Genomic DNA, 27,490 nt, shown 5'->3' on the forward strand with positions numbered 1-27,490 from the left:
GCTCTGTCTAGTGGTCCCTGTGCCCCGGGAGCCAGGGCAGGGAGGGCACAAGGTACCCCCCCCCAGCAGGGACATCCCACACACCGTCATCCCTCAAGCAGAAAGGCACTGGGTGACCCCAATCGCTCCCCTCCGACTGCCCAGCACCGCGCTGCCTCTGGGCACGCACCGGCACTGCTGCGATGGGCTTGTGCTTGGCATTGCCCACGTTGAGCCAAGGTGAGGAGACAAGCGATGAACAGCCACAGGAATGCGCCTGCTCCGGGTGATTTATGGCTGTTGGGGAGCCAGGGCAGAGGACAGCTGCATTTGGGACCCTCCCGTGCCCCAGACAGCTGTGGGGTGATGGCCACCCCACTTCTGGGGCTGCCTTGTCTCCCTGGGAGCTCCCACGGGGCTGCCAGCCCTGCCTGCACAGCTGCTGGCGGCACTGCGCTCGCCAGAGCTGCTCAACAGCAGGAAAGAGGCACAAATCTTGTTACACACTGGCTAAGCCTCCCTGGGCATGTTTTCTATAAATCTCCTGGAATTTATTATATGATAACTAGCCTGGAAAAGCTAAATTAAATCCACAGCCAAGAAACTGACTTTCAAGTGTGACCTAATTTAGTTGCTGGAAGGGGAGGGAGGGAGGGAGCGGGGATCCCGGTGCCAGTCGTTCCCGGGATGACCTCCCGGTGCAGCCACACACCCCCCATCCTCCTCTTCGCCGTGACTTTGGGGACGGAGCTGCGCAGCCTTTCATGTCTGAGCGGATCTCACACTCCCACTCGCTGGAACAAAAGCGCCTCAAGGGCTCCCCTGTCAGATGTTTTCCATTGCTCATCTCCAAGTCTTCCTTGAAGGAGCACTCTTCTCCCAGGGGGGGCTCCGGCGGGCTTGGGGATGATGGGGAGAGTCGCTGCAGGGGCTCTGCATTGGCACGTTCCTCCCTGCTCCAGGCTGCTCCCCACCAGCCCAGTGAGCCCCAAGCTCAGCACCAGCACCCACACGTTCCATGGCCGGCAGCCCCAGCTGCACCCAGGACCCAGCCAGACTCCAGGGGAGCAGGAGGAAAGCAGCGGGGAGAAAAGCTGGATGGGGAAGAGGCTTGGTGGCCTGAGCTCGAGTGAGCCCACTTCTGCCCTGGTGCCCAGAGCAGGCGCTGGCAGCAGTGGCTGCAACCAGCCCTGCAGACAAGGTGCCTCCCCTGGGATGGGCACAGCCCTCCTGATGCTAGGGCACGATGCGCACTATGGCCGGGGTGACAACCTGTCTGCCGTCTCCTGAAAAGCAGCACAGTCCCAGCCCCAGGAGTCAGACATGCCCCAGTGCAGTGCAAGGTCCTGGGAGAAACTCCCATTGCTCCCACTTTGGCCAGGACGCTCACAATAGCTGGTTCCACAGTGCTGTGGGGCTGGGTAGGAGCGGGCACCCCTTCACCCCAAAACTGCCCACTCGTAGGGCTGCTGGCTCTGGGCAGAGCGGGTGGCAGGAGGCAGGAGCACTGCGCAGGCAGGGCCCGTGGCAAGGGCAATGTGGGCAGAGCGGGACCACGGTGCTCCGGCAGACTCGGGGGTGGGCTCGGGGCTGGCACGCGGACGCGTGCTGTTGTTCTGGAACGGAGTGCACTGGCAGAGCGGCATGTGGGAAGCTTGCATAATAGTGCCAGCCCACACTACGCCTGCTCCTTCCCAGCATGATCAGCCCCTTGCTTTCATGAGCAATAACATCCACCCAAAGTTTTCTAAAGACAAAAAAAAGAGCTTCAAGGTGATGCACAGAGCTCAGCTGCCTTTGCTGCCTCTGAACTGATTAATGCAGCTGGGAAATCCATCCGCATGCCGCTCTAATCCCACATGCTGGACAACCTATACCCCAGCAAGGGACAAGAAGCCTCAAACTCTCGCTCCCATTTCGTGATTCCCGAGCAGGCACCTAGGGCTGGGGCAGAGCGGAGGAGCCAGCGTACTGTGAGCAGCACGGCAAGGGGGGTACACACAGCCCCCCACACTGGGAGCCCTGCACGGCCCCATGGGCACTCTTCCTGCCCAGGCACTCCCCTCGGCTTATGCCAGTGGGAGAAGAGTGGTCCCGACTCTGGGGGGTCTCCTCGGCACAGCAATTGGTGGAGATGGCACTGGAAGACAAATTCTGTGGCAGAACAGCCCCAAACAGAGCCCAGTCCCGGGTCACCGTGGCTGCCACAGCGTGGCCATGACTCTCTGAGCACCTGCTGAACCTGTGGGTGCTTGCAGTGCTGGGAACAAACAGGGAAAATTCCTCGTCTGGAGGAGAGAGTCCCACTGCCTTCGAGAGTTTTAAATTTTAGCTCCTCCTCAAGCTGGTGCGAGCTCCCAGTGCAGACCAGCGTCAGCATGAGGGGGGTTCCAGTCTGTGTAATGTGAACTGACGGGGACGGGTTCAGCCCAGACCACACGGAGCCACACACAGCCCTGAGGGGAGTTTGCAGCACGGTCGGTGCCAGGAGCGACGTGCAGGGCTGTGCCTGCATCATGGGCACACACTCCCCTTCCCATGCAGGGGCACCACCAAGGTCCCCTGTGCTCCAGAACCTCCACACTCCCACAGTGAGCAGGACTGGGACTGGTCAATGGGTAGGACCAGCCCCCCCACGCCATATGCCACGAGGGCTTCTCCCAGCAACGCTCCCCTTTGCCAGGTCATCACACAAGAGTCTGGACACAGGACCTGTACCCAGTGCTGGTGCAAAGTCCCTGGTGGGCTGATTGTGAGCTGCTGCCCCAGGCACAGCCACAGGAAGCAGCATCTTCATCCTCAATCAAAAAATATCTCCATACCCTCCCCTACCTGGACTGCTGGGTGGGAACAACATACCTGAAGACCAAGAGCAGGTGCCTCAGGTGTGGTGGCAGGTGGGAGCTCACACTCGTGTTCACCCCTCCAAGCCGTCAGGAAGAGCCGTCGGGGTCTCACAGCAGCAGTTTCTCAGCCTGAAAGAGAGAGGGAGAGGCTCCAGTCCCGTCCCTGTGTAGGCACCGCCGCTAATAACGGAGGAGGACGTGGCAGAGCTCGGCGCCTCAGAACGCCACAGCTCCGGGGGCTCACACGCACTTGGCCCACTCCTTTAACAGCACAATTATCTCACGGCTGGGGAGCAGCTCTGGAGCAGCCCCTGACATGCAGAGGCAGGACCCTGCCCAGCGGTAAAGCCCCTAAAGAGAGGGAAGCGTGCTCGGCCGGGGAGCAAGGTTTGGCTGCACGGGGCAGGTCCCCAGCTCACAGTCCCCAGTGGGACATGTCCCAGTCTCTGCACTGACACAGAAAATGCTGGGGCTGGTCCTGCCTCGCTGAGAGCACCGGCGCCAGCCTCAGGTGAGTGCCTGGGATGGAGACAAGGAAAGGCAAGGACTTCTTCCTAAAGGAAGGAAGTCTCCAACCCACCTGTTCCCCCGAAGGCTCTCTGAAGGCCACCACCAGCTCCACTTTTGCTTTTCCCCGACCCAGGTTGAACAGGAGATAATTTAACAGCTTGTCCCCCATTGTAATGGGACTTTTTCCCTGTTCCCCCGGGCAGCCCATCCATCACAGCACAGAGCAGTGATGTCCCCCTGGCACCTCGGCCAGGCAGCCCCCCTGCCTGCTGTGAGTTACGACGCCTGCACCGTGCGGTGGGATGGGCTCAGAGCACCGGCTCCACACCGGGAGCCGAGATTTATCCCCTCGGCGGAACAGGGGCAGAAGCCGGGAGATAAGTCACAGCAGAGCTGCAGGAGTGGCGCTCAAGGTCCTCCAAGGTTGGCTCATTAAAAACCAAGGAGAAGAGGAAGACAAGACCTGCCCGCCGTGGTGTGGCTGCGAATCCCCCTCCTGACGCTGAACCAGCCATGGCCAAGAGGGAGGCGGGAAGGGAGCCGGGCCCCCCAGGCTGGCTCTGCAGCAATCCCTGAGGCAGGCTGCTGGCCAGGACATCCCAGCACATTCCAATAACCCCAGCAGTGCAGTACCCAGATAGGGATGGGCTTCCCAGCAGTGCAGAGCCACTAAAAATCCAACAGGCAGCCTACAGAGGCGCTGGGATGCTGGCCCCAGGAGCAGGCTGCAGCCACCCAGCACACCAAGCATGCTGCTGGGAGTGGGTGCCATTCTTGCGATGGGCCCCGTCACTGATTTGGGGACAGACCACAGATTTGGGGACAGAGATGCAGTGAACATCACAGGCACACTCCAGACTTGCTGGAATTCCCCTCCTGCTTCATTAGTCCTGCTCATTAGGCTCTGCTCCTGATCAGCAGGCACAGCTAGAGCTCAGCAGTGTCACTCCCCAGCCCTTCCATCCCAGCCTCTTTAATGCTGGTCCGTCACAGCCGGTTCCCTAAACCCCCCTGGCTGTCCCCTTCTGCAGGCTCTGCCACCAGTCCCTCTTCCCTCCCCGCTGTGGTTCGTGTGTGACCAGGAACCACGGTGGAGCTGGGGGCTCAGCAGGGACTCACACTGTGGGGTTTGCCCCAGACCGAACCCCTCCAGTCATGTGCAGCAAGTGGAGGATAAGACAAACACTGGAAAAACCCAATTGCATCGCTGAAACAAACTGAACACAGCAGGAATTTTTCAGCACTTTCTATTTTCTAAAGCAAACCCATGTGAGTGCAGGACGGGGGTTGGCATGTCCCCCAGTGGTGTTGGGAGCCCAGCAGCATCCCTCAGCAGCAGCAGCATCCCTCACTGTCGGCAGCATCCCTGCAGCACCCTGCCACTGGGAAATTGCTCCATCCCCAGGAGGGATGGGAAAGTGGATTGCTGATCCCTACAGGGCATCTCCCTCAGGAGCCACCGGGCTTTTACTGCACACCAAACCACAGCGATTAGATCAACAAGCCAACCCCCCTGGAAGGCTGAGAGGTTTTATCAAAGCCAGCAGCACCTCAGGGAGGCGATGGAAAGATGATGCAGCTGCCCACAGCATCCGCAATCCCTGGGCCAGCCTGGCGGCTGCTGCAAAAAGACAGGACCAGGGCTGTACCGGCTCATTTTTGGGAGGCTGAGCCTCTGCCGCTGCCTCCATGCTCCCAGAAGGACGCCGGTTCTGGTCCCAGCCCAGTGCCTTCTGTCAGACCCCACCGTGGCAGAGGGGTGTCACAGAAATGCCCCTCAGCAGGGCTCAGCAGGAGCTCGGGAGGCAGGTGCCCGCAGTGCTTCTCCCTGGATTGCAGAGGAGTGGGGAGAGCAATTTTCTTTCAGCAGCAAACTCTCTGAAGCAGCACTCGGCACCTGTGCAGCCCAAGATACAGCTCCTGCTCCAGCCCAACCAGGAGCTATTTCCCACTTATCTGCGCCACGGCTGATATCTGTGCAGCAGAACACGGCGCTCGGTAATAGGATTTTGATGCTAAACAGAAGATGTTTTTTCCCCGGGTCTCACTTACGTCACACCCGGAGGTATCCATGGCCATGGAGGTGACACAGAGGAAGGCTAAAGAGTTTCAACTCTTGCGCTGAGGGAGCAGCTTCTCCTTCAGCTGCTAAACAGCAGAATTACAGTGATCTAGCATTGCCTGCCCTCGTCGTGCCCCAACCCTGATGCAGCCCTGGGGAGGGGAGGGAGGAAAGCATGCCCCCACTGCTGCAGCCCCACTGCCCCCCTGGCTGGCAGGACCCCGCTCCTGCCCATAGCTCCCACGGGAGTGAGCAGAGCTCCTTGGTGCTGGGGCTGAGCTGGGGGCTGGGGAAGCTTGCATGCTGTGGGCACCATCTGCTCCCAGCACTCCTCGGGCCCCAGGGATGTACTGGGGGAGCCTGAAACCCACAGGCATCACCTGCAGCCCACGGGTATCACCCACTCCCTGTGGGCATCACCCGCTCCCAGCACCCCCCCAGCCGCAAGTGCTGCTGTCAGCTGCATCCCGTGCCACAGGGACCACCCACACACCACAGCAGCAGCAGCAGCAGCACACAGACAGGCTTGGGTGGCAGAGCCACACTTGCAGCTGCCTCAGGGAAAGGGGAGGAAGGCTTGTCACCTCCCTGCCACCCTCCTCCCCACATGAGCGAGAGGAAGGTCCCACGCACCCCCACTGCTGGAGCTGGGAAAGTCTCTGCCTGCCACAGACAAAACCAAGGCGATGGGAACCACCCCCGCCGGGTGCGGGTGACATCTCACCCGTGGGAACGCTGCCGGCGCAGCGTCAGGGCTGTCACCGTGGCGTCAGGGCTGTCACTGCTCCCACGGCACAAACTGGGTGACGAGGGCCACCAGCCGAAAAGCCACGGGCTGGCGGTGGTGGGAGAGTCTGGCCAAGGCCAAAATCAGCATCGCACAGCTGGGCCCTGGCACGCTTGGCCAGGCTGAGCACACCCGGGCCAAGAGGTGCTCAGGGGTGCATGGGGATTGTGGGGTGCACACTGACCACAGGGCCCTATACTGACCACGGGGTGCACACTGACCACAGGGTGCACACTGACCACGGGGTCCTATACTGACCACAGGGTGCACACTGACCACAGGGCCCTATACTGACCACGGGGTGCACACTGACCATAGGGTGCACACTGACCACAGGGCCCTATACTGACCACGGGGTGCACACTGACCACAGGGTGCACACGGACCACAGGGCCCCTCACCGCCACAGTGAGCAGCTCCGGCCCTGGCCGCAGTGGTGCCCAGGGAAGCAGGTGCCCAGGCCAGCCCCGGCCCCGCTGACCCGAGGAGCACCCGGCAGCGCAGTGAGGGAAACACAGCGCTGTGCAGGCGAGCACAGCCCCAGGACAGCTGCGCCAGCACGGGCCCCATCCCACGTGGAGGGTGTGCCCACAGCCAGGGCAGTGCCCGCAGCGCCTGCAGCAGGGACAGGGGTGCCAGGAGCCAGGGCAGCCCTCGCTGTGGCAAAGGCATGCCAGGAGCTGGTCGCAGTCTGTTTTCTTGCACAAGTGCATTAAGCATTCCACACAGCACTTTTGCTGTAAATCACTTCCTATTCAGGCTCACTGCTGAGGGTCTCTGAAGGTCGATTTTCCATGGTTATGACAACAAAAACTAAAATTGGGTCAAACCTGAAAGGTATTATCTTTCTCCAAGCTGCTAAATGCACAATAGTAATGAGGTTGGTTAAGCAGTTCACCCCCAGCCCGCATTATTTGCTCTGAAGATGTATTAACCAGTTAAATGAGCGTGATAAGGCAGCCCTGCACATTCCTCCCACCAGCCACACGGAAGATCTGAGGCTCTGGGTCTCCGTATCCTGGTTAATAGCCGAGACCGCAGCCCCACCGACAAAGGCGGCCGCGCCACACAGCTCCGGGCCAGCTCTGCCCGGCCTGACCCACGGGAACACAAAGGGAACTTTAAAGACATCCAGCAGCTCAGAGCCATTGGAAAAAATAATTATCGTTCCTCCTCCCCTTTCTCTTTCTTCTTCTTAACGCTCTCCCTCATCCAACCTCCTGATGAAAGAACGAGCCCACTGCCCGCCCCATCAAAGGCAGTTTAGCAGCATCCCTGCGCCAGGATGGGGGATTATCCCTGGCAAACACAGGCAGCTGACCTGGCTGCCACCTCCAGGCATGGGACCCAGGGGCACATGGAAAACCCACCCAACCACCTTGTAAGCACTGGAGGTCACTTCACAGCGGTACCCAAAAGATGCTGTGTGCCCATGGCAGAGCTCTCCACGCAGACCTTCTGGGCGGGTGCAAGACAGGCTGCCCAGGGCGTCCCCACCCCAGAGGGGCTGCAGGACCACTTGTGGGACACAAAGAATATTTGTTCTTATGGGATTTCTGCTGTTTTTCCTAAAAAAAAACACTCATTAATGTAAATATAACTGATGTAAACAAGCATGACCCTAAAATCCATGTGCAGCTGTATGGAACAGGGAAAAGAGAGGGAGGGAGGGAGGTTGGTTGGGAGAGAGGGAGGGGAAACACTTTAATTAATCTCTAAAATGAATGAGATGGGAAAACTCAAACTGCAGGGAAAGCATCTGGTGCGGCTGCAGGAAGGGGCTGCCCAAAACGTGGGGCTGGGTTCTGCTGTGTGACACCAGAGCCATCGGCTCCCACACCGGCCACCCCATGGCACCAGCCCACCGCCCAGAGAGCCACGCCACATCCACAGCACCCAGGGAGGGCAGCCTGCAGTGGTGCCAGTCCCATGTGCCAGAGCTGAGAGCTGGGAACATCCCACTGGCTCGCCCCCTGTGAGCTGCTGCTGCTGCTGCAGGCTCCCAGCTCCGTCCCCAGCCAGGAGGAGGAGCATCCACAGGATCCCCACGAGCAGCCTGTCCCCACAGGGGATGGGGACCAAGGGAGGTGGCAGGAGGCTTCACTCCCGCAGCAGGGATCCTGCCACCAGTCAGGGAGCACACGGGGGAAACACAGAGATCCTCAGTGTGTCTCTCACGGTGATCCAGCTGGGGCTTTGTCAGGAGAAAGTCGCTGCATGGAGAAATGCCAGCACTTTCTAGCACAGAAGCATGGATGAAGATCCCAAGGTGGGATCTGTGCTGGCAGAAGCTCTGGGACCAGCGCTCCGGCCTCCAGGAGCCACCTCCTGTGGGACCAAAATGTGGCTGCGAGCAGTACCTGAGGAACAAGGGGCAGAGAGAAAGACCACAGAGCAGATCCAAGGAGCTCCAAGATGGGAGGAAAGGGCCTGGGGGGTCAACCAGAGGCAACAGCAGATTCACACAGTTCAAGAGGACAGCAGTGGATCCAGACTGGGCTCTTCCAGGTCTCCCCACAAGCAGCTGCTGCTGCCATGGTAGGGCAGGGAGAGGCCAAAACCACCACAGCTACACACGGTCCCTGCTCCCAATTCCAGCAGCCTCCCCGCCACAGAGCCCTGCCTGCACACACACTCTGGGCTCTCGGGATGACACTGGACTCCCTGGGGATGGGTCCATCAGATCCATCCTGCTCCTCCTCTCATTCAGAATCTCAAACCCTGTCCCTCACCATCGGCCACTGACTGGAAACCATGCAGGGCCAGGTGCCAGGGAACGGGAATTCCTCCTCCTGGCTTGAGGTGGACTCCTGCGCCCTGACTGCCCCCAGCACACCAGCAGCTCCAGCCACACTCACACCCTGTCCCACTCCAGGCCAGCAAGGTCCTGAGGAATCGTCCTTCATCCCAAGCCTGGAGAACAAATACACAACGTGGCTCCTCTTGGAGAAACACCGACCACCAGCACAGCTCCTCCTCAGTGCAGCACTGGCCAGGTGCGCTGGCAAAACGGGCCATCACCAGCTGTAGTGCCCAGCTCTGCCATGGCAGTGCCTGCCTGGCACGGTGCTCCACTCTGGGAAGAGCCAGTCCCTTGTCCCCTTACCTGGGTGCAGCATCCATGCTGCCGAGGCTCCTCGCGGCGAAGGCTCTGGGATGGCACCCCCAGGACTCACCCAAGCCCCTGAAGCCAGCCCCGTGCAGGGCTCTGCACCTGCCAGCCCCCCCGGCCACCGCACGGCCACAGCTCCCGGCACCGTCTTGGAGCCGCCGCCGCAGCGCACGCGTCCTCCCCCCTGCCCTTTCCAACACCGCCGCTGATGGGAGGGAGTTAGAAATGCCAGGAAGAGCATTTCTTATTTCAAAAAGCCAGATCATCTAAAGACTGGCACCAGCCCAGTGAGACCTCCCCAGATTTATGGCCAGCATAGCTGAAGAGACAGCGGAGCTTTAGTGAACCTGGTTAAGACCCCATGGGAAAGTGACAGCAGGATCTGAGTGACCTGAGAACTCCACCTCTCTGTCGGGAAAACAAAAGCAACGCAATAAAGGAGCCTGGCAGCCCCAGGAACTGCGGGGAGGGGGCTGCCAAGGGACAGGGCACCTGGGGCCAACAGGACACACATCAGGACACCCTGCCCAGGGAGCGGGGACCAGGCAGTTGCCGGGACAGCAGAGCATCACTGCTGGAGCACCCTGCACTGCCTGCGGCACTGATCCAGCCTCCCCCTCCTCCTCCTCCTCCTCCAGGGCCTCTTCCTCTCCTTCTCCTCTTTGTCATTCCTCTCAGCTCACGCCTCTTCTCTGCTCTCCTTCAGCTGCTCACAGCAATAATCCAGGGCACTGACGCCCCAGCAGATTGCTCAGCGCCGCTCCCCGCTGCTGACCGGGGTTTTAATGACTCCCCCGGCCATGCTGGGGCTGGTCTCCACCTCCACCGGCTGCCAGCCAGGTTCTCCCCACCATCCCTCCTCCAAAAAACACCTGCACCATCCGCAGGGATGGGTGAGGAACACCCACCACCTCCAGCTCAGTGGGGGCTCAGCTGGGATCCGCTCTTGTCTTGCACCCAGGCTCTCAGCCATGCCAAGCACCCACAGGATCTTCTTGGCAGCCCCGACCCCCAGGGCTCCCCGGCCCCCTGGGCCAGGAGAGTGCAGCCAAGGGCACCAATGCAGCAGCTGGAGGGGCCTCAGGCTGACAGCACAGTGCATATTCCTTGGGGACAGCGAAGGGACAAGCGCAGCTCAGTGTCGGTCAGACGATGCTGCTCAAAGCCTCATGGCACGGGGCTCTGCAGAGGCAGGGACAGGACAGGGACCAGGCAGAGACCAGGAATCGGGGCTCTGCCTGCAGGATCCACACAGCACCCCAGGCTCCTGCTGCCCCATGCAGCACCCGCCAGCTCCTGGCACAGGCACCAGCACCCCGCGAGGGCATGAGCCAGTGCAGGACCTGTGAGGGTCTCCTCCCCAGTGAGGAGGATGGGTATGACAGGGAGTGGAGCTGCTCAGGGGGACCCCGTCAAGCTCAGGAAGTAAATTGCTGAGCCCCGTTCCCAGAGCTGAGCTGCCCATGGGTGTGCAGGCAGGAACACGCTTCTGGGACCGAGGGACAGGCCAGCAGTGTGACCCCGGCCAGCTCTGTCATCGCCCCCCACAAGGCCGTGTCTGGATCCCGTGCCCAGCTTTGGGCTCCCCAGTGCAGATGGGATGAATACGCAGGAGCAAATCTTGCAGAAGCCCGTGGCGATGCTCAGAGGCTGGAGCACAGGTCAGAGACACAGCGGGAGGGAGGCAGGCTCTCAGCCCAGAGAAGGAGAGGCTCAGGGAGGTTATGGGGAAATCAGGGCCAGGGCAGGAAGCGGGGAGGGCAGTGGAGCTCCAGCTGCATGATCCTGTTTCCCAACAAATCCATCCATCCATCCATCCATCCATCCATCCATCCATCCACATCAGCAAAGCAATTTTAGAGGCAAGCAGCAGCCGCCACAGAACCGCAAAGCAGAGGCCGTGCCAAACGCCAGCAACCACAGCCTGCCTGCCCCCCACCTGGCATCGCCCCAGCACCTGTCCCCATCTCCATGCTCAGTGAAGGGAGCAGCAGATGAGCCTGAGGTGTGGGGGGTGCCCCACGACCCCCAGCCCCCCCAACCCCTCACCACCAGGCACACCACTCGCTGCCAGGCTGCAGATCCCCATGTCCCGTCCTTTAATTAACATTCCACATGTAAAGTTGGGATTGTAATTACTGCAACTGATTAACAGGCCGAAGGTAGCCCGTCTCCGGGGGAGCAGATTAGCCGCGGCTCTCTCGAGCTCCTGCTCTCACCTCGGCACTGCCGGCGCATTTTAAGCAGGGCCCGATGCCCCCGCAGTCAGTGATTAATGGGCGTGCGGGAGGGGGACGCGGTGGCTCTGTCCCACTGCTCTTCCCATGCTCTGCTGGGGCAGGACGGGCCCGGTTTCAGTGGCTATGGGCTGGCAAGAGTGGAGGATGCTGGATGCTGCGAAGTGATTCCCAGAGCCTCCTCTCCCTGCTGTCCAGACACCAGGCAGGGGATATAGGATACGATTCCCAGAAGCCAAGGTCCCTTACAGGGAGAGGAACGCACCACTCTGACATCACACTCCCTGGATGTGAAGACACATGGGAACATCCCACATGCCCAGCTCGGCTCTTCTCAGCCCACCCGCCATGGCCCTGGGGTGTGACAGGACCCTCCAATCCACGGCTCCATCAGGCAGCGGAGGCAATCAGCTGTAATTAACGGCTGCTGCGGGCAAAGCGCGGCACAGGGACCTTCTTTCCTTCTTTTCCCCAAGACTGCAAAATAAATTATCCTGCAAAGTTAGCAGAGGCTGAGCTATGGAAACAATTAAACAAAAATTAAATCTAATTCATTTATACTTGGAGCACAAAGTGGATAATGTGGGGGTTTTCTTTGCTCTCCTCTCTTTGCCTTGGTGTTACAGAGGACTATTATGGGAAATTAATCACAGGGAAAAGCAATGAACGTGATCTATCGCTCTTTAAAAGTGCACTGTAGTGATTATATAAAAATCTATTAGAGAGGCCAGGAAATAGCAGAGTGACACCATTTAAAAGAAAAAAGGAGACCGGGCTCATGGCAAAGGATCGATTTCTTAACTGACGGATCCACGGCAGAGGAAGCGGGAGGAGGTCAGACCGCGGGTGGGCAGCGGTCAGACCCGGACGGCTCCGAGGCCCCAGGGCTGTGCACGGCTGAACAGCGCTGCACACCCAAAAACCTTGTCCAGCGTCCCACACGCCGCTGCAGGGAGGGCTGACCCCGCGGGGTCGGGGCTCCCACCCAGCACAGTCCCACAGCGCTGCCGCACCGGCGCAGGGACGGCCGCCCCAGGCAGCCGCAGCGTCCCACCACATCCTTGGTGGCACTGCCCCACCTGAGGGTGCCCAGGAAAGTGACCCCATCAGTAGCAATGATCGGCAGAGCAGACCCCCCCTGCTCGGCCCCCGGCACACGCTCGGCTCTTTAACAGCGGTGATAAAACCTTCACCGAGGCAGATTCCACCATAAATCCCAGCCGGCAGCCGGGCCGGCCCCGGGCCAGCCTGACGCTTTAACGACACCATCAATCCCTGAGGAGCCCGAGGCGGAGCGGGGGGACACCCGGGCTGCAGCCCCGGCCCGCGGCCACGCAGGGCTGAGCCCCTCAGAGCCTCCGGTGTCGGCGGGTGCTGCACCCTGCGACCGGGGCTGCGGCGAACCGGTGACTGGCCACACGGCTCCAGGTGGGCAATCCCACCCCAACAATCCCGCATCTCTGGACTCGCCCACGACCACTGCAGCCACCCGGTGCCATCACCCCACGGCTACCACTTCCAAACGCCTCCAGTTCCACATTAGCACAGGGAAACACCTTTATGGGAATTTAATGGCAGTTTCTCCTCCCCACCAGGCGTGTGGAAGGCAAACACACCACACACCCTCCACTGCATCATTTAAACGATTTGGGGAAAAAAAAGAGTGGAAAAAAAAAACCCCTTTGATCTCAGCAGCCCGCTTGTTTAGCCCATGCAGGGATTTAATTGAGAAGGGATGTCCTTGAATAAATGCAGAGATGTCCTCACTCCCCAGGAAGGCTGCTGCGAGTTGAACAATCCCCTGTATGAGGTTTTCTGCTCATCCAGGAATATTCTGGGACAACACAGCCCCGGGGCCGCTGCCGCATGTCACCCATCCATCACTGGGAATGCCGGTGGTGGGCAGGCTGCCGAGGCACAGGGATGGGTGTGGGGGCCCCAAGCCCTGAGGGAGAGGTGCTCCCAGGGCTTGGGACACCAGTCTGCCCCCAGACCCAGCACAGGGGGAGGTGGGGGGCAGGAGGTGGAGCAGCCATGCACCCAGTGGGGTGGGGACCAGGGCTCACTTGGCACAGGCAGAGGGGCTGCAGGTGGGACGTGGTGCCCCGGAGAAGCCAAGTTATGGCACAACAGAAGGCGAGGGGCAGCCGGTCCCTGAGAGCTGGCACTCACACTCGGGGTGCCAGCACTGGCCCCTGGCAAACGCCTTCCCTGGTGCCAGGCTTGGCAGGAGTGAAGGAGCCGCAGTGGCGAGCCTGCCAGCCCCGGCAGGGAGCTCGGCACCACCGGCCACAGCGGGCAGCTTCCTGCTCATTTCCTCCCGGCCTGCAGCCCCTGCCAGTGCTCAGCACCCCGGCATCCCTGCCCCTCCTCTGCCAAGTCCCTCCGGCCCAGCGAGCTTCCTGCCAGTGCAAAGCCTTGTGCCGAGGAAGGGAACCAGCCCTGGGGATGCCCTTGTGCCACACACCTGCGAGGGGAACCAGAGAGGGGCAAGGACGGCCAGGAGGAGTTCCTCAGCAGCAGCGCTGCACCCACAGATTTGGGTCTCTGCATCTCCTGCCCCTGCCCAGCGCAGCCGGTGTCAGGCGCCGATCAGCAGCATCCTCCTCCTCCTCGTCCTCCCCGGCGCAGCCGCGTGGGTGTCTTTGCCGCAAGGCTCCCTCGCCAGGGAAGCGCCGCGCTATTTTAATCCGGCATCTCCCACCATCCCAGCGAGGTTGGCTGCGAGTGCAGCCCCAGGAGAGTTCTGCCCCGCGCCCCCGCACCCCGCACCTGTTCAGGATGCAAGGAACACCCCGAGGCTGTGCTTGGAGGAGCCGGGGAGGCAGGAGTGGGCTGGTGGGCACTGAAACCCAAGGAGGAAGCTGCTTTTACCCTGGAAGAGAATTCATGGTGATGAAGGCGAGCGCAGGGAGAGGACATGGGAATTCCCAGCTCATTAAAGTGCTGGCATCTGTCAGCCCATGGTAACAGCAGCTCCTCTTCTCCTCATCCATTGAAGTTCTTGTCCTCCCCCTGCCCAGGGGACTTGTGCTCAGCTCTGCAGTCGCCCCAGCGCTGTCTCACCGCTGTCCTACCAGCTGTGCCACCAGCATGTGCCAGCACAGAGCCACAGGGATGCCGGGTGCCCACAGGGATGCCGGGCACCTGTGGGGTTGGTGCTGGGTGCCCACACGGACGCTGGGCGCTCGCGCAGTGCCTGGCCACAGCTGTGCTGGCGAGCGCAGGGGGCTGCGGGCGGAAGGCGAGTGGGAGCGCTCTCAGCCCCTGGACTCACTGGCTGCAGTGGCTAAAGGCGAGCTGATTAAAGCAATTAGGATTTTAAATAGTAACACCAGAGTGGCTCATCAGCACTGAAGAGGCAGTCAACTGACAGGCTGAGGAGCCTATTTAGGGATCCTGTTTGGCTGAGGATCCTCAGCGAGGCCCCAGGGCTCCCTCAGAGAGAGGGTGCCGGCACAGGGGTGCCCCAGGCACCCCACAGCCCCCCCAGTGCCCACCTGGGGACACAGAGCAGCCCAGTCAGGGAGTGCCAAAAGGGACAGCCCTAGACACGTAGCCAGCTCTGTCCCCTGCCCTGCTGCCACAGGGATGCCAAGGAGCACCCAGATCTGCCAAGGAGTGCCCTCTGCCCACTCCTCCCTTTCCTTAAGATTGTTTATTTTCTGTAATAAAGGCTCTGGGAAGTGAACGTGGAAGGAATTTCACAGTGTTTCTCAGGAGGCACTGCCGTGCAGCAGCAGCCCCAAAGCAACAAATACAGTGCCTTTTGCAACAGCTAAAGCCCCCCCATTTTGTCTGCTTGGACTCAAGGGCTGAGATGCCGGAGATTTAAGGCAGCCTGGTGGGAAATCCATCTGGTTTGGTGTATGCAGATCTCCAACCACAAAGGACTCGTGTACAGATGCAAGAACAGCATAAACAGCCTTGAAATGCTCCGTATCCTCCCCGCTGCTCATTCTCTACACCTGCACTTGCTCCTGGCTGTGCTGGCTGATGCCAGGGTGCCCACGGGTGCAGCGTCCAGCCCAAGCACCCGCCAAGCCCAGCGCTGCAGGATGTGGCCCCCAGGGACAACGGGGGGACAACTGCAAGGAGCTTCCCAGTCCTGTCTCCATGGGCCCTGTGGGCCAGGACTGGGCTTCTGCTTCCAGACCTCCCATCCTCACTCCTGCAGCTGCATTCCAGTGGGGTGGCGAGTGGTTCAACACGCCCAGGCTCCAGGGCTCGATCTCCTCACTCTCAGATGGGGGAAAAAGGGTAAAAAGGAAAGGGTAGGAATGGGGAATGAAGGGCATGGGTGGAGAGGGGAGAGGAGGACAGGAATGGGAGGGGAAGGCAGGAGCTGCAGTCCGAGCACAAGCCTCTTGCCGACTTTCTTGCGAGCTCCGAGATGCCGTGGGAGGGAACTGGCACAGGCGCATTACGTTTATTTATAGGCCTTTCTGTGGCACTCGATTAAACGCTGTGGTGGAGATATTGCAGTGTGAAGAGTATTTAGAGCCATTTAACACCTCTTAGTTGGCAAAAGTCCATCTAATTCCTGCAATGAATTGGAAAAAAGCAAGGGCAAGAGCAAGGAAGATGCCCTCTCAGCCCTGGTTTCACCTGGAAAAGAGATCTTGTGATCCTTGATGCACTTGTGGCAGTGCATCCATAAGCCCCACACGATGCTCCACTGCCTCCAGGCCAGCAGCCCAGGGACCGGTGTTCCGCAGCAGGACACTCACGCGCACCCTGCCCAGCTCCCACGGAGCTGCCTCTCTCCAGCCGCTGCAGCATGCTCATGGCATGCTGCTGGTGGCACAACTGCACAAGGTGCTGGCCAGCCCTGGCACCCCCAGGCCCTGTCTGTGCCAGCCCCAGCATCCCCAAGTCCTGCTAACGGATGGAGCCTGCCCAGGGGCACAGGAATTCCTGATGCTCAGGGGAGGCTCACTCCCAGCCTTCCCTGGGTATCTATAACTGCTCTGCAGAACCTCCCTATGGCGAAGGGCTGACCTGGGAAATCTCCAGATCTCGGGAAAGCCGTCAGGGGAGAGAGTTCAAAGGAAAGGCTGCCAAGTGCACACCAAGGTGAGCTCTAATTGCACCACTGCAAATCCACTGCTGGCCCTTTCGCCCTTGGATCGCTTTGTCCCACGCTCCCCTCTGCTGCAGAGCTTGGCCTGCCCATCCCCCAGACACGGGGAGAAGCCATGGGAGAACCCAGGGTGCTGCAGCTGCGTGGCCACACCGCTGCTTGCCCGTGGCAAATGGACGATGGACTGAGGCTGAAACACAGGGAGATCACACAGCCCTGGGCGATGCCGCTGAAGCACCGCCAGCTCCTGGAGAAGCACATTCCCCCTGGCTCTCCCAAGCATTGCCCCAGCACCAGGGACCCTGAACCCAGCAGCATCCCAGCAGCGCTGGTTTCGGTTCAGCTGAGCGTGTCCCAGTGCCTGGACAGGAGACACTCTCCGCTCTGCCCAGTGACAGACCCTCAGAGCCCCAGCAGGTCCCACCCCCGGGTGCCGGGGGCTGGCCAGGGCCAGTGGATGTGGGGTGCCAGGGCTCGCCCCGCCAGCTGCTCCTGTGCACCCGGGCCCATGTCGCTCGCAAATGGATGCAATTAAGTTGATACTGCAGCGGCCCATAATTGCTGTTTCCTCAGCTTGGCAACACGACCCCGGAAGCCCCCATTATACTAATCACTGTGACACGAACACAATCGCAGAACACATAAAAACCTGGTGTGCTTCGTGCTGAAATATAACCCTGCCGAAGGCTGAGCCGTGCCATAAATCTGCTCAGCACTTAACACTGCCGGCTAAATGGCCCCGCTTAATTATAGCTCCATAAACAGGACTTTATAGCAGTATCAATACTGTCGAAAATCAATCCCGCTGATGGACAAAGGGACGGGCTCATTTCCTGCTGCCCTGGGGCTGGGCCACCACTGCTCCCCGCGATCCCAGCTCAGGGGAATCTCCACTCCCATCTCGGACACGCGGTGCCCGGCCGTGCTCCACCGGCCGCAGATTGCACCCGGCCTTGGTCCGGCGTTGCCACAGAGCCACAGCCAGGACGTTAGCATGGCAACCCACACCGATCTCTGTCAATTACGCTTCAGTATTTGAGCTCTAACCAGCTTCAAATTGAATCAGGGCAAAATCATCAGTATAAAAAGTGCCCACACCAGCCCTTCAATTCCAGCACTGGGAAAAAAAAAAGTTCTACATCTCATAATGGCCTTCTACCCCATAATGAACAGGAAAAATAAATTAGATTCCCAGCTAAGGGTATATTTATACAATTTCATTATGTGCCCATGAGCAAGTCTGGTTTTCACCAAGATAAAAATGAGCTCTCAGCAATGCTCGTGCTAAATAAATGGAGTGATTTAACAGCTTAACAAGGAGTGCGACAGAGGGGCTGTGGAACTGTGGCAAAAATGGAAAATAAAAATAAAAAATATCAAAATGCTTGTGTTTCCTGCACTGCACTGGCACTGCCGAGCCAGATCCACCCAGGAGGAAGGAGACAGCAACGCTGGGACTGTGGGCGCATCCCAGGCTGTGAGCACTCGTATCCTGCCCAAATGAAGCAGTTGGGAGCAACTTCTGACTGCCTCATCTTCTGCTGCTCAATGTCCAATTGATCCTCATGAGCCAAAACCAAAATCCCAGTCCCTCTCCTCGCTGGCTGCCAGAGGGTCCAGCTCACTCTCGCACTGCCACAGCAGCCCAGGGATGCCAGGGCCATGAGTGCCAGCTGCCTGCAGGAGCAGTGAGGATTCTTGTGGCAGCTTTGGGGCTGGAAAGGGATATTTGCATCCTGGAAGTCATTTCCAGACTCTGAAAGCATGGCTCCTCTCCCAGCGCTGCTGGGAAATTCCCAATTCCTCCCTCCCTCCCAGTGGAAGGAACCTCCTGTTACCCAATTCCCATCTCCCTTCCCCTGCTCCACTTCCAGCCCTTCTGCTGCTGGGGGCTGCAGCACGTGTTCCCCACACCCATGAATTTCTCTCATGCAGCCAGGAGGGACCTGGCCAGAGTTGGGAGAGCTTCTCACCCTTCCAAGGTTATCTGCTCCCAGGGAGGGCTCCTCCATCCCACCTTCTGCCGCTCCTGAAAAGAACATGTCAGCTCCCCCCAGCCCCATCCTGGGCCACGCATCCATCTGGGCTCAGCACCGTGTCTCTTCTCCAGCACAGTCAGGCTGATCCCAAATCCATAACCCACACTTGAATAGCTCATCCAGTTAATGGCAGAGCTGCCAGCAGGCAAATCTGTCCTCTCAGCATCAGCAAAGCCAGAGTGAAACAGTTACCTTTTTTTTTTTTCCTCTCCTTTTTAAATCAATCGCGAGGCCACATGGTCCATCGGTGGGATCTGGAGACCAGGAGCCATCTCCAAGACGGAGCTGCTGACTTGGCTGCCTATCACAGCTCTCCTGCCACAAGGTGACATTTCCCCCTCCATCCTCCCTACCCCAGGGAGCCGGGTGGATTAATAGTTCAGCGGGGCTTTGGAAATGTGTGCGCCGGGAGTTATGAGCCTGATTCATAACAGGAGTTCCCTCCCCTGCTACAGAGATTAATCACCGGTGCAAATGCAAACACCGGTTGGGCTCGCCCGTCCCCAGACCGCGGCACAGCTGGAGCGGAGCGGGGCCGAGCACGCTGCCGGCTCCCCTGCGCTGCTGCCAGGGCTCGGCCACGCCTGACGTCGGAGCCTGCACCTCCAGCATGATGGAAAAATGAAGGCATTGTGGTTCCGAGTGCCTGCGTGCTCCATGCGAACACGGCAGAAGCCCTGGAGCCTGCCTGCGCTGCCTCCTCCCGGCAGGAATTACGGGGCAGCACAAGCTCTGCTCCGGCCCGGAGGAGCTCAGCCCCTATGGGCACGGACTGGTTACAGCCGATTTATCCTTAAACACCTCGATAAACGCAGCGAGAGCCCAATCCCTGCACCAGGGATCCATCCCTCTCTTTGTGGGGCAGCTCCCAGGCATCCCACCAGAGGTGCTCCTGCCCGCTGGGAAGCTGCAGCTGGAGAACACCCGAGCCCAGCACTGCCCACCCTGCCTGGCCCCATGGGCACCCACCAGTGACCCTGACGTTTCCAGAGGCTCTTACCCTGAACAGAGCCAAACTCTTCCCAGTCAAACCAGTCCTCCCAGCACCATGCCTGCCCGAGGACAGAATGGAAATCTCCGTTCCCAAGGGGACAAGGACCATCCCCGTGATGCTCTGTTCCGTTCCGGCTGCTCTGGAATTCCTTCTTTCTGTCCCTCTAACATAAATAACAACCAGATCATTTTTACCACACCATTTTCCCAGCCCCAAGCAGAGCTGTTTCCCAGGCTGCTGGAATCCTTTACAACCCCCAAGAGGATTAGCAAATGATTTTTCACTCTTCCCTTTCGATTGGAGAGAAGAGGGATCTCGGCTCAATCGCAATTAGAGTGAACTGCGGCTCGTAGGCAGAGGAAGCTGCGGTTCCACTGTGCGGCAGGAATGATCTAATCAGGCACCGGGTCAGATCACCAAAAAACAAACCCTGCAGAGATGATAACGGCTCATACCTGCCCCGAGCTGAGCCGGCTGTGAGCACTGGGCCTGGGGAGGCACAGGGAGGGGGGGTGATGGAGATCACATGGCAGCACAGGAACCACAGTACAGTGGTGCAAAATCAGAGGTGAGGACCTCTGCACTGTGCCTGGCCTTCCTCCTGGGAGGAGGAGGAGGAGGTGAAGGAGGACTCCCACATCTCCCTGCTGACATTGGTAAACCACCTCCCCAAGCGACAGTGTGGGTCTGTGCCAGCTCCCCAGGATGGGCAGCTGCTGGAGGACACCCCATCTCCTTCCAGCTCCCAGCCCCAAAGGCCCCCATGCTTGGGAGTTCCCCAGGCAGGCCCAGGGGCCACAGTGCCAGTGGAGGGGTCCTGCTGCAGCACTGGCCCCAAACGGGAAAAAAAAAATTGCCTTCTCTGGCAACCCTTGCTCTGCCCTTCCCAGCTCCCCCTCTGTTGCCTAATCTGCTCCTCACCCCGAACCAAGGAGGCTGCAGGTTCAGTGGGGCTGGACGCTACAGATTAGATTGCATCTGTCTGGGTATAAATAATTTACTGCTTGATGGTCAGAGTGAATTTAATTAGTTCTTGTTCTCCTGATAGAATCAGCCCACCGCTGCTAAAGCATTTCACTCCGAATTAGCCTGAGAAGCACTAACAAGGCAGCGCTAATTTTACACACACGACATCCCCCACAGTCTCTGAAAATACAGCTCCACAGAGCAGGGAGCAGTGGCCCTGCAGGGCTGGGAGAGGGGCAGCGTGAGGGACGAACCCCGGCACAGCCTGGGCAAGGAGGGATGTGGGGAGGTGGCATGGATGGGCACCAGCACACAAACCCCATCCCTTCACCTTTTGCTCTGGCCTTACTTCCAGTTCCCCAGGGATCTGGAGAGCAGGCAAGGGGGCAGGGAGCTCGTAGCTGGCAGAGCTGATACTGCTGCCTGTTGGGTCTCCTCTTGCCTGGGAAGGGGCTCCACGCCAGCTCAGTGCCCACCTCACCCCCCTTCTTCCAGCTCCCGGGGTCATGCCAGGCCACTGGCTGCTGGAATTGCTGCCACAGCCTTGGAGAAGCACCAGAGCACGTCAGCGCTCCAGGGGGACGCGTGCTCGCTCACCTGGAAGGGAGAGAAAAGGGGGGAACAGTGGGGGCAGCTGCAGGAGATGGGCACAGATCGCTGGGGCAGCGCCGGGCCCCAGCAACCCCCAGCCCTGGGCTGCACCCCCGGCCCCAACAGATGACTCTGGCACCCCGTGTTCAGCATCCTGTCCAAGCCCTGGCTGCATACTGACCTCATCCAAGTCAATGAGGGGTTCAGGCACGACCCAAGGCAGCGAAGGTGGCAGAAAGGCCCCTGCCCCACCGGCTGCATCACTGCAGACTGAGCTCCTGGCCCCCAAAACCTGCTGTGTTCCCATTTCCCTGTGCTCAGTAATGAGCCCTGGGTTCTCCTCTAAGGACGGGGCCTCTCTGCCTGCAATGCTTTACTGCTCCTGCCTCCCTGCTCTGACCTCCCCTGTCGCCACCAGGATTTATGCTCCACATTAACAGTCTGCCCGAGCCGCTTCCCGCTGGGGCGAGGTGGCACCGCAGCCGCCCGTGCCACACTGAGCCCTGCTGATGACCCCAGACCCCTCTGAACAGCTCAGGGTGACATCCCCCCCCGTCACCAACATCTCTGCAGACACAAATCCAGCGCATTTCCACCCAAAAGTGAAATTTGGGGATACGGGCCAGCAGGGAAAGGCTCCAACAGCAATGATGCTCCGGGTTGTACCAGAGGGACCCTGCTCGAGAGGACCATGTGGGGAACTGGGTGCTCCTGCTGATTCCTGCCTGGAGCAGAGGCAGCCCACCACGGGCTGCCCCCCAGCAGCTTGGTGGCCACTGTTCCTGCTGGCACAGCCACACTCCCACACACGGAACAAACCAGCTTGTTCGGGCAATGGCTCTGAGCCGCTAATCCTCACTCAATAAATCACCTGTAAAGGTGAAGTGGCCACAGCCACTGGCAGCTGTCAGGAGCCGCATGGGCAGAAGCCACCCCTCAATTCGCCCCAGCCCACAGCTGCTGGGCCGCTGGTGCCACAGACAGGGATCATCCCCAGGGCACAGCAGCTTGGGGGGAGCAGCATCCCTCCTTCCCTCCCTGTCTCCCTCCCTCCACGAGCTCATCCTCTGCCCAAGTCACTCTCCCCCCACGAGGAACAGCCCGTACGATCTCGCCCTCTCTCCTATTTACGCATAAGCCAAGCTGACAACTCCTCTTCATCACGGTGTCAGAGCCTTCCTCGGCGGCCATGCATCTCAAGCAGGACAGCACCATAAATATTGCATAGGAGGTGTTTCTAATCTAGTTACAGGCTCAGCCTCTCACGCTCTTCCATCAGGAAGCCTTGGATTGAAATTGAAGTGTATTAGTATAATTTTATCAGGTTTTATTAAGCCTGGGGTCTCACGTTTTTGATATATAGTTTTAATTAAATTTTAAGTCAAAGAATGCAGTCCTTCATATTTTATCTTGCCGTGGCACATCGGGAGGAGGCAGTTAATCAGCACGTACCAAAACATCCCTTCGCCCATGATGAACGGGCAGAAACTTTGCCAGCAGAGCCCAATTTCCCTCCATCGCCCACAGCCCGACTGAGCCCCTACCCAGCTCCAGCCAAATCCCCATCTCTGCGCCCTCCTGCCCTCCCACACCAGTGCTCCCGCAGGAGCACGCGCAGGTGGAAGGGAAAAGCCTCCGGACTAAGCAGGGAAGAGGGAAGGTGGCCCAGAGGCAGCTGGCACCAGGGGCTGCTCCGGCTGGGCTCAGCAGCTGCCACTGGCAGCAGGGGAGCGGGCAGAGGCCCAGGAGCAGATCCTGGCAGGCCCTGCCCGCACGGACAGAGCCAAGGGCTGGACCTTCACCTCCCCTCAGGGCAACCACGGGGCTCTGGGCTGAGCCATGCACTGGAGCCAGGGGCCCAGCCCGGATAGTTCCCTCCATCCTGGGAAAAGGGAATCCCAGCCCCTGGCTGTGGGGACCGCCCAAGCCTACAGTGGGTCCCCAAGGGTGCAGCAGCCCCTCAGGGATGGCACAGCTCCCGGCAGCTGCCAGCTGCACGTCGGTGCCAGGAGCATCACCAGCATGGTGCACTTCTTTCTGCTAAGAGCAGTTTGGGGACACAAACCTTGAGGTCTGTGCCTTCTGCCAGCGAGAGCAGCAGATGCCATCGCAGCTGGCACTGCCGCTGCCCTCACCTCATGGCTCCCTGCCCAGGGAGGGCTGTGACTCCTTGGGGACCCAAGGCCACAGTGGTGGCAGATTGCTCACAGGTCCTTGGGAAGGCTGATTCATCCTGGCTGGAAGGAGCCGTGGCACAAGGCAGAGCAGAGGCAGCTCACCCACCCACCCACCCCTTCCCTGGGCATCGTGATATGTCTGGCTGCAGTTGTGCCCTCCCCACGCACGGCTGGGGCAACACAACTGCATCCCATCAGCCCCCATGCACCTTCCCCAGCTGGAGCACAGCAAACCCTCTGCTCCAGCCAGGCTGGGGTCTCCAGAGACCTGACCTAGAGCATCACCACACCCCCCAGCAGCAGAGCTGGGGGACAGGAGCTTTGGGGACACACACAACACACTCCCCCATACCAGTGCCAGCATTGCCTTAGCTGGGGCCAGAGATCTCAGAGGATTCCTGAGGATGGAAACAGCTCAGCCCAGAAACATCTCACGTCCTGGAGCTTCCCTGGTATGGAAAGCAGGGGAGCTGAGCATAGACCTGTCTCTCCCAGTTGAGGTGCTGAAAAATTTATCATCAAACTTGCCAAAGTGAACTCAATTAAAAACCACTTTAATGGAATTACATTAAAAAAAAAAGGCCTCATCTTTCCCACATCAAGGTCCCCATCTGGAAGAGCAGCAGAAACCACCAGCACAGCGTTACAGGTGACGGGTACAGCCCTGCCAGTGACAGCCACGTCACCAACCAACACACCCCGGCAGGGCCAGGTGCCCATGGACTGCGGTGGCCCCAGGGGAGCAAGGGACCACGGGAGCTCTCAGTGCTCCCCCAGGACTTGCTCCAGCATTCCACTGCCTCCCCAATAAGCACTCCAGCATTCCACCGCCTCCCCAGACAGCCACGTGCCATCCTGGGGAACAGCCGATGCCCACAGCCAGTGTGACAGCACACGGCTACGGCGCCATCGCCGACAACAGCGACGTCCTTGCGACGACGAGGGAGGGAATCCCAGGACAAGCAGGAATGGTTCTGCTCATCAGCTGCAAGACTGATAGACTTGGGGGGTGGGGAGCATGTTTTGCATTTCCTTCCTTCTCCTTTGCAAAGAAACAGGGATTTGGGGTTGGATTTGAATTTCATCCAGAAGAAAATAATTTCATTTGAAAAGGAAGCAGTTGGATTGCTTAACACGCTCTGTCCCTACTCCCATTGAAACAGGATGTGAAGCACAGAGAGAGTTTCAAGCCAAGCAGCCGCACTCCTGCTGCACCACAGCCCGTGGGTTACCCTGGGGCCCACCAGCCCCCTGTGCCGCGCCAGTCCCTCAGCCTGACGGGATGGAGCATCCTGCAGGCACCTGGGCAGCAGGAACCCCACACAGCTCCGAGACTCGGCACCAGCAAAGGCTTCCCACGCACAGGGGCTGCAGGAATCACTGCTGGGGGGCTCCTGTCCCCCAAACCCACAGCTCAGTGCATGCGACACCCCGGCCCTGTGCCCACCACAGCAGCAGCACGGCGCCGGCGTGGCAGCTGCCCACCGGCATCCTGCCACCCACCCCAGTGCCGGTGCTGCCGGGGGCTGTGGGTGCTGGGGTGCCACCAGGGGCCTGTGGGTACCTGTGCCGAGGCTTCAGATAAATTTTAGCTGGGCAGCAAGAGAGCAGGGCAGCACGAGCTGGCGAGCGAGCACGCTGCATGTCATTCCAATGCGTGTATTTATATCCTTCCCCGACGCAGCATCCCTTTGTAAAGGCACGGAGCGTGTACAGGCAGGGCTGTCAGTTCAGCGGCGTGGTACAAGTGTTTGATATGGAGATTTTGGCAGTGGGAATGGATGTACCTCGCTGAGAGGTTTATGTAAAATGACAGCTTCTGGAAAATGAGGCACTCAGATATAAAAAAAAAAAAAAAAAAAAAGAAGAAAAGAAAAATACAAACAAAAGGGAGGGAGGGGAGGCCTTCGCTCGGCGAGGCCAAAGCGGATCTCTACTCCCCGCTGGCCCCGAGCAGCTCCCACCCCAGGCGGCGGCAGAGCACCGACCCCACCAACTTGGCTCGGCTGGTTCAGCTCCACACACGTGCCCCCCCACCTCGGCCGCTGCCCCATTTCCATCCCATCCCATCCCATCCCATCCCTCCTCCTCCTCTCCCCTGTTTACGGGCTGAGCCTTTCATCGCCGCTGCGCGTGGGCGTGCGCGGGCGGAGGATGCCTGGGAGCGCTGCTGTCAGCGGGCCGGGAACGCGCTGCAACTCCTGCCACGGCAGGCTGGGACGAGGGACACGGCACCAACAGAGCCGGGCACTGGCTGGGACCCTCCCCGGGCTAGGATTGCGGGATGCTGTGCCAACACTCCCCGTGCCACAGCCAGCATGGGGGAATGCGGTGCCTGTGGAGCCGGGCAGCAGCCGGTCCCCATCATGCTGCCGTGCCAGGGGACAATGCTGAGGCCCACAAGCAACTCCAACATCCATCAGAGTCTGCACTGGCAGATGCTGCTGGTGGAAGCTCAGCTGAGGCCAGAGGCACTGCAAGGGGAATGGATGTGATCTCACCTCCAGACAGACCCAGACCCATTTCCTGGGGAGTGTTTGCTCCCTCACTGACTCCCACCCAGGCTCCCACCACTCACCTCGCCTCAACCGACTCCAGCTGCGGGAGGCAGAGATAAGCACCCCTAGCAGGGCCATCTATCTCATCCAGGAAGGAACGTGGCAGCAGCACCCAGCCAGGCTGGAGTCCGGCTCATCCTTCCGAAGCCACAGCCAGCTCCCTCCTTTGGCTTTACACCCTCTTCCACCCCCTGTGCCCAGCAGGGATCCGTGCCATGGCCGAGGTGGAAGCAATTCCTGCTGCAGCTATAATGATCCATAAAGAAGCTGACTTGTTTCTTACCGCTCTGAAATGAAGGATGGTGATTACCCTCCATCCCAGTCCACAAAGCCTAATCCAAATTGATGGCCTCCCAGAGATTGCTTCTCTTGCCTCTCACCAATCCAATACCCAGCTCCCCTACACACATCTACTCAGGAGCAAAACGTCAGCGTAATTCACGCAGGCTCTGGATGGAAAGGCCATTTATCCTGCAGGAAAGGCTCCTGGACACGACATTACATTAATGGCACGTTAGGGAGAGGTAGCAGTGCCAGCCCTGCCTTTCTCCAGGCCACAGGCAGCAGGGCAGGGACCTGCTCCAACCCCCTCAGGAAGGAACCCCTGTAAGAGACCCCTCTGCAAGGTGTGGAGGTGCCGAGGAGCAGCGGCACAGGGCAGCGCAGGGCTGGGCATAGCTTGGGCTCCCTATAAATATCCTGGAGCAGGACTGACAACAAAGACAACAGCTGAGCCACCACCATCCACCCCGGCAGCACAGCACAGCCACCCAGGGACCCACCCTGTCTGCCCCCCCAGACCTGAGGGGGACCTGGGGGAAAGAATCTTTGATGTCCCGATCCTGGCACGTGTGTGTTTGTCCCTCTGGCTTCTGTAGGTGCCCACAGCAGGGCTCGCTAGGGACCTGGCAGGCCAGGCAGTGAGGGAGCCTCAGCCACGGGCCCCAGGACACGAACCCGAGGAGATGGCAGCTCTGTCCCTGGAGCACCACGCTCAGGCCACTTGGCTCCACCGTCTCTAAGGATTCACATCACCGAGAGCCTTCGCTGACCTTGGGCATCACTGAACAGGAGCCCCGAGGCCCCCAGCTGGCCCCTCTCCTTGGCCGGGCACTGAAGGCTCCCGCAGCCCGGCCTCAGGCCGTGAGCCGCTGGACACACGTGTCAGCCCTCCCTTCGCTGCTCCGATCTCCTCATTCTGCTGCACCGCAGGTGTGCGCGGCACTCGGAGCCAGCGCGGCCGCCGAGCCCCGCCAGGAGAGCCGGCTCTCTAATTACACAGATAACAGCAAATCATGACAACAGACCACCGCGGGGACCAGCGGGGACCGCTGCCGCTCCGACAGCGGGGGCTCCGCGCCTTCCGACAGCTCTGTCGCTCCGCACTTGCTCCCCGCAGCCACGGGGATGCAGCCGCGAAGAAAAAAACAGGAGAAGGAGGGAGGGAGGGGAGTGGGGTCTCTTCACCTGCTGCCCGCTGCAGCCCTTCTCCCCGGCACCGCGGCGCGCTCGGCTGCTCCCTGGGCACTGACGAGAGGTCCCGTCCAAA

General features: G+C 59.8%; 1 protein-coding gene across 15 annotated transcripts in view; it reads right to left on the reverse strand.

The window, feature by feature from the left end:
• RBFOX3 (RNA binding fox-1 homolog 3) overlaps window positions 1-27,490 on the reverse strand; it is a 141,212-nt gene that overhangs the window by 71,904 nt on the left and 41,818 nt on the right. For all 15 annotated transcript variants that reach the window (XM_032129453.1, XM_032129459.1, XM_032129461.1 and 12 more), the window contains one exon: window positions 2,839-2,954. The gene's annotated coding sequence lies outside the window, so the exon portion shown is untranslated. The remainder of the gene's footprint in view (window positions 1-2,838; window positions 2,955-27,490) is intronic.

Source organism: Corvus moneduloides, chromosome 19, assembly GCF_009650955.1.
Source record: "Corvus moneduloides isolate bCorMon1 chromosome 19, bCorMon1.pri, whole genome shotgun sequence".
Taxonomy (NCBI): Eukaryota; Metazoa; Chordata; class Aves; order Passeriformes; family Corvidae; genus Corvus; species Corvus moneduloides.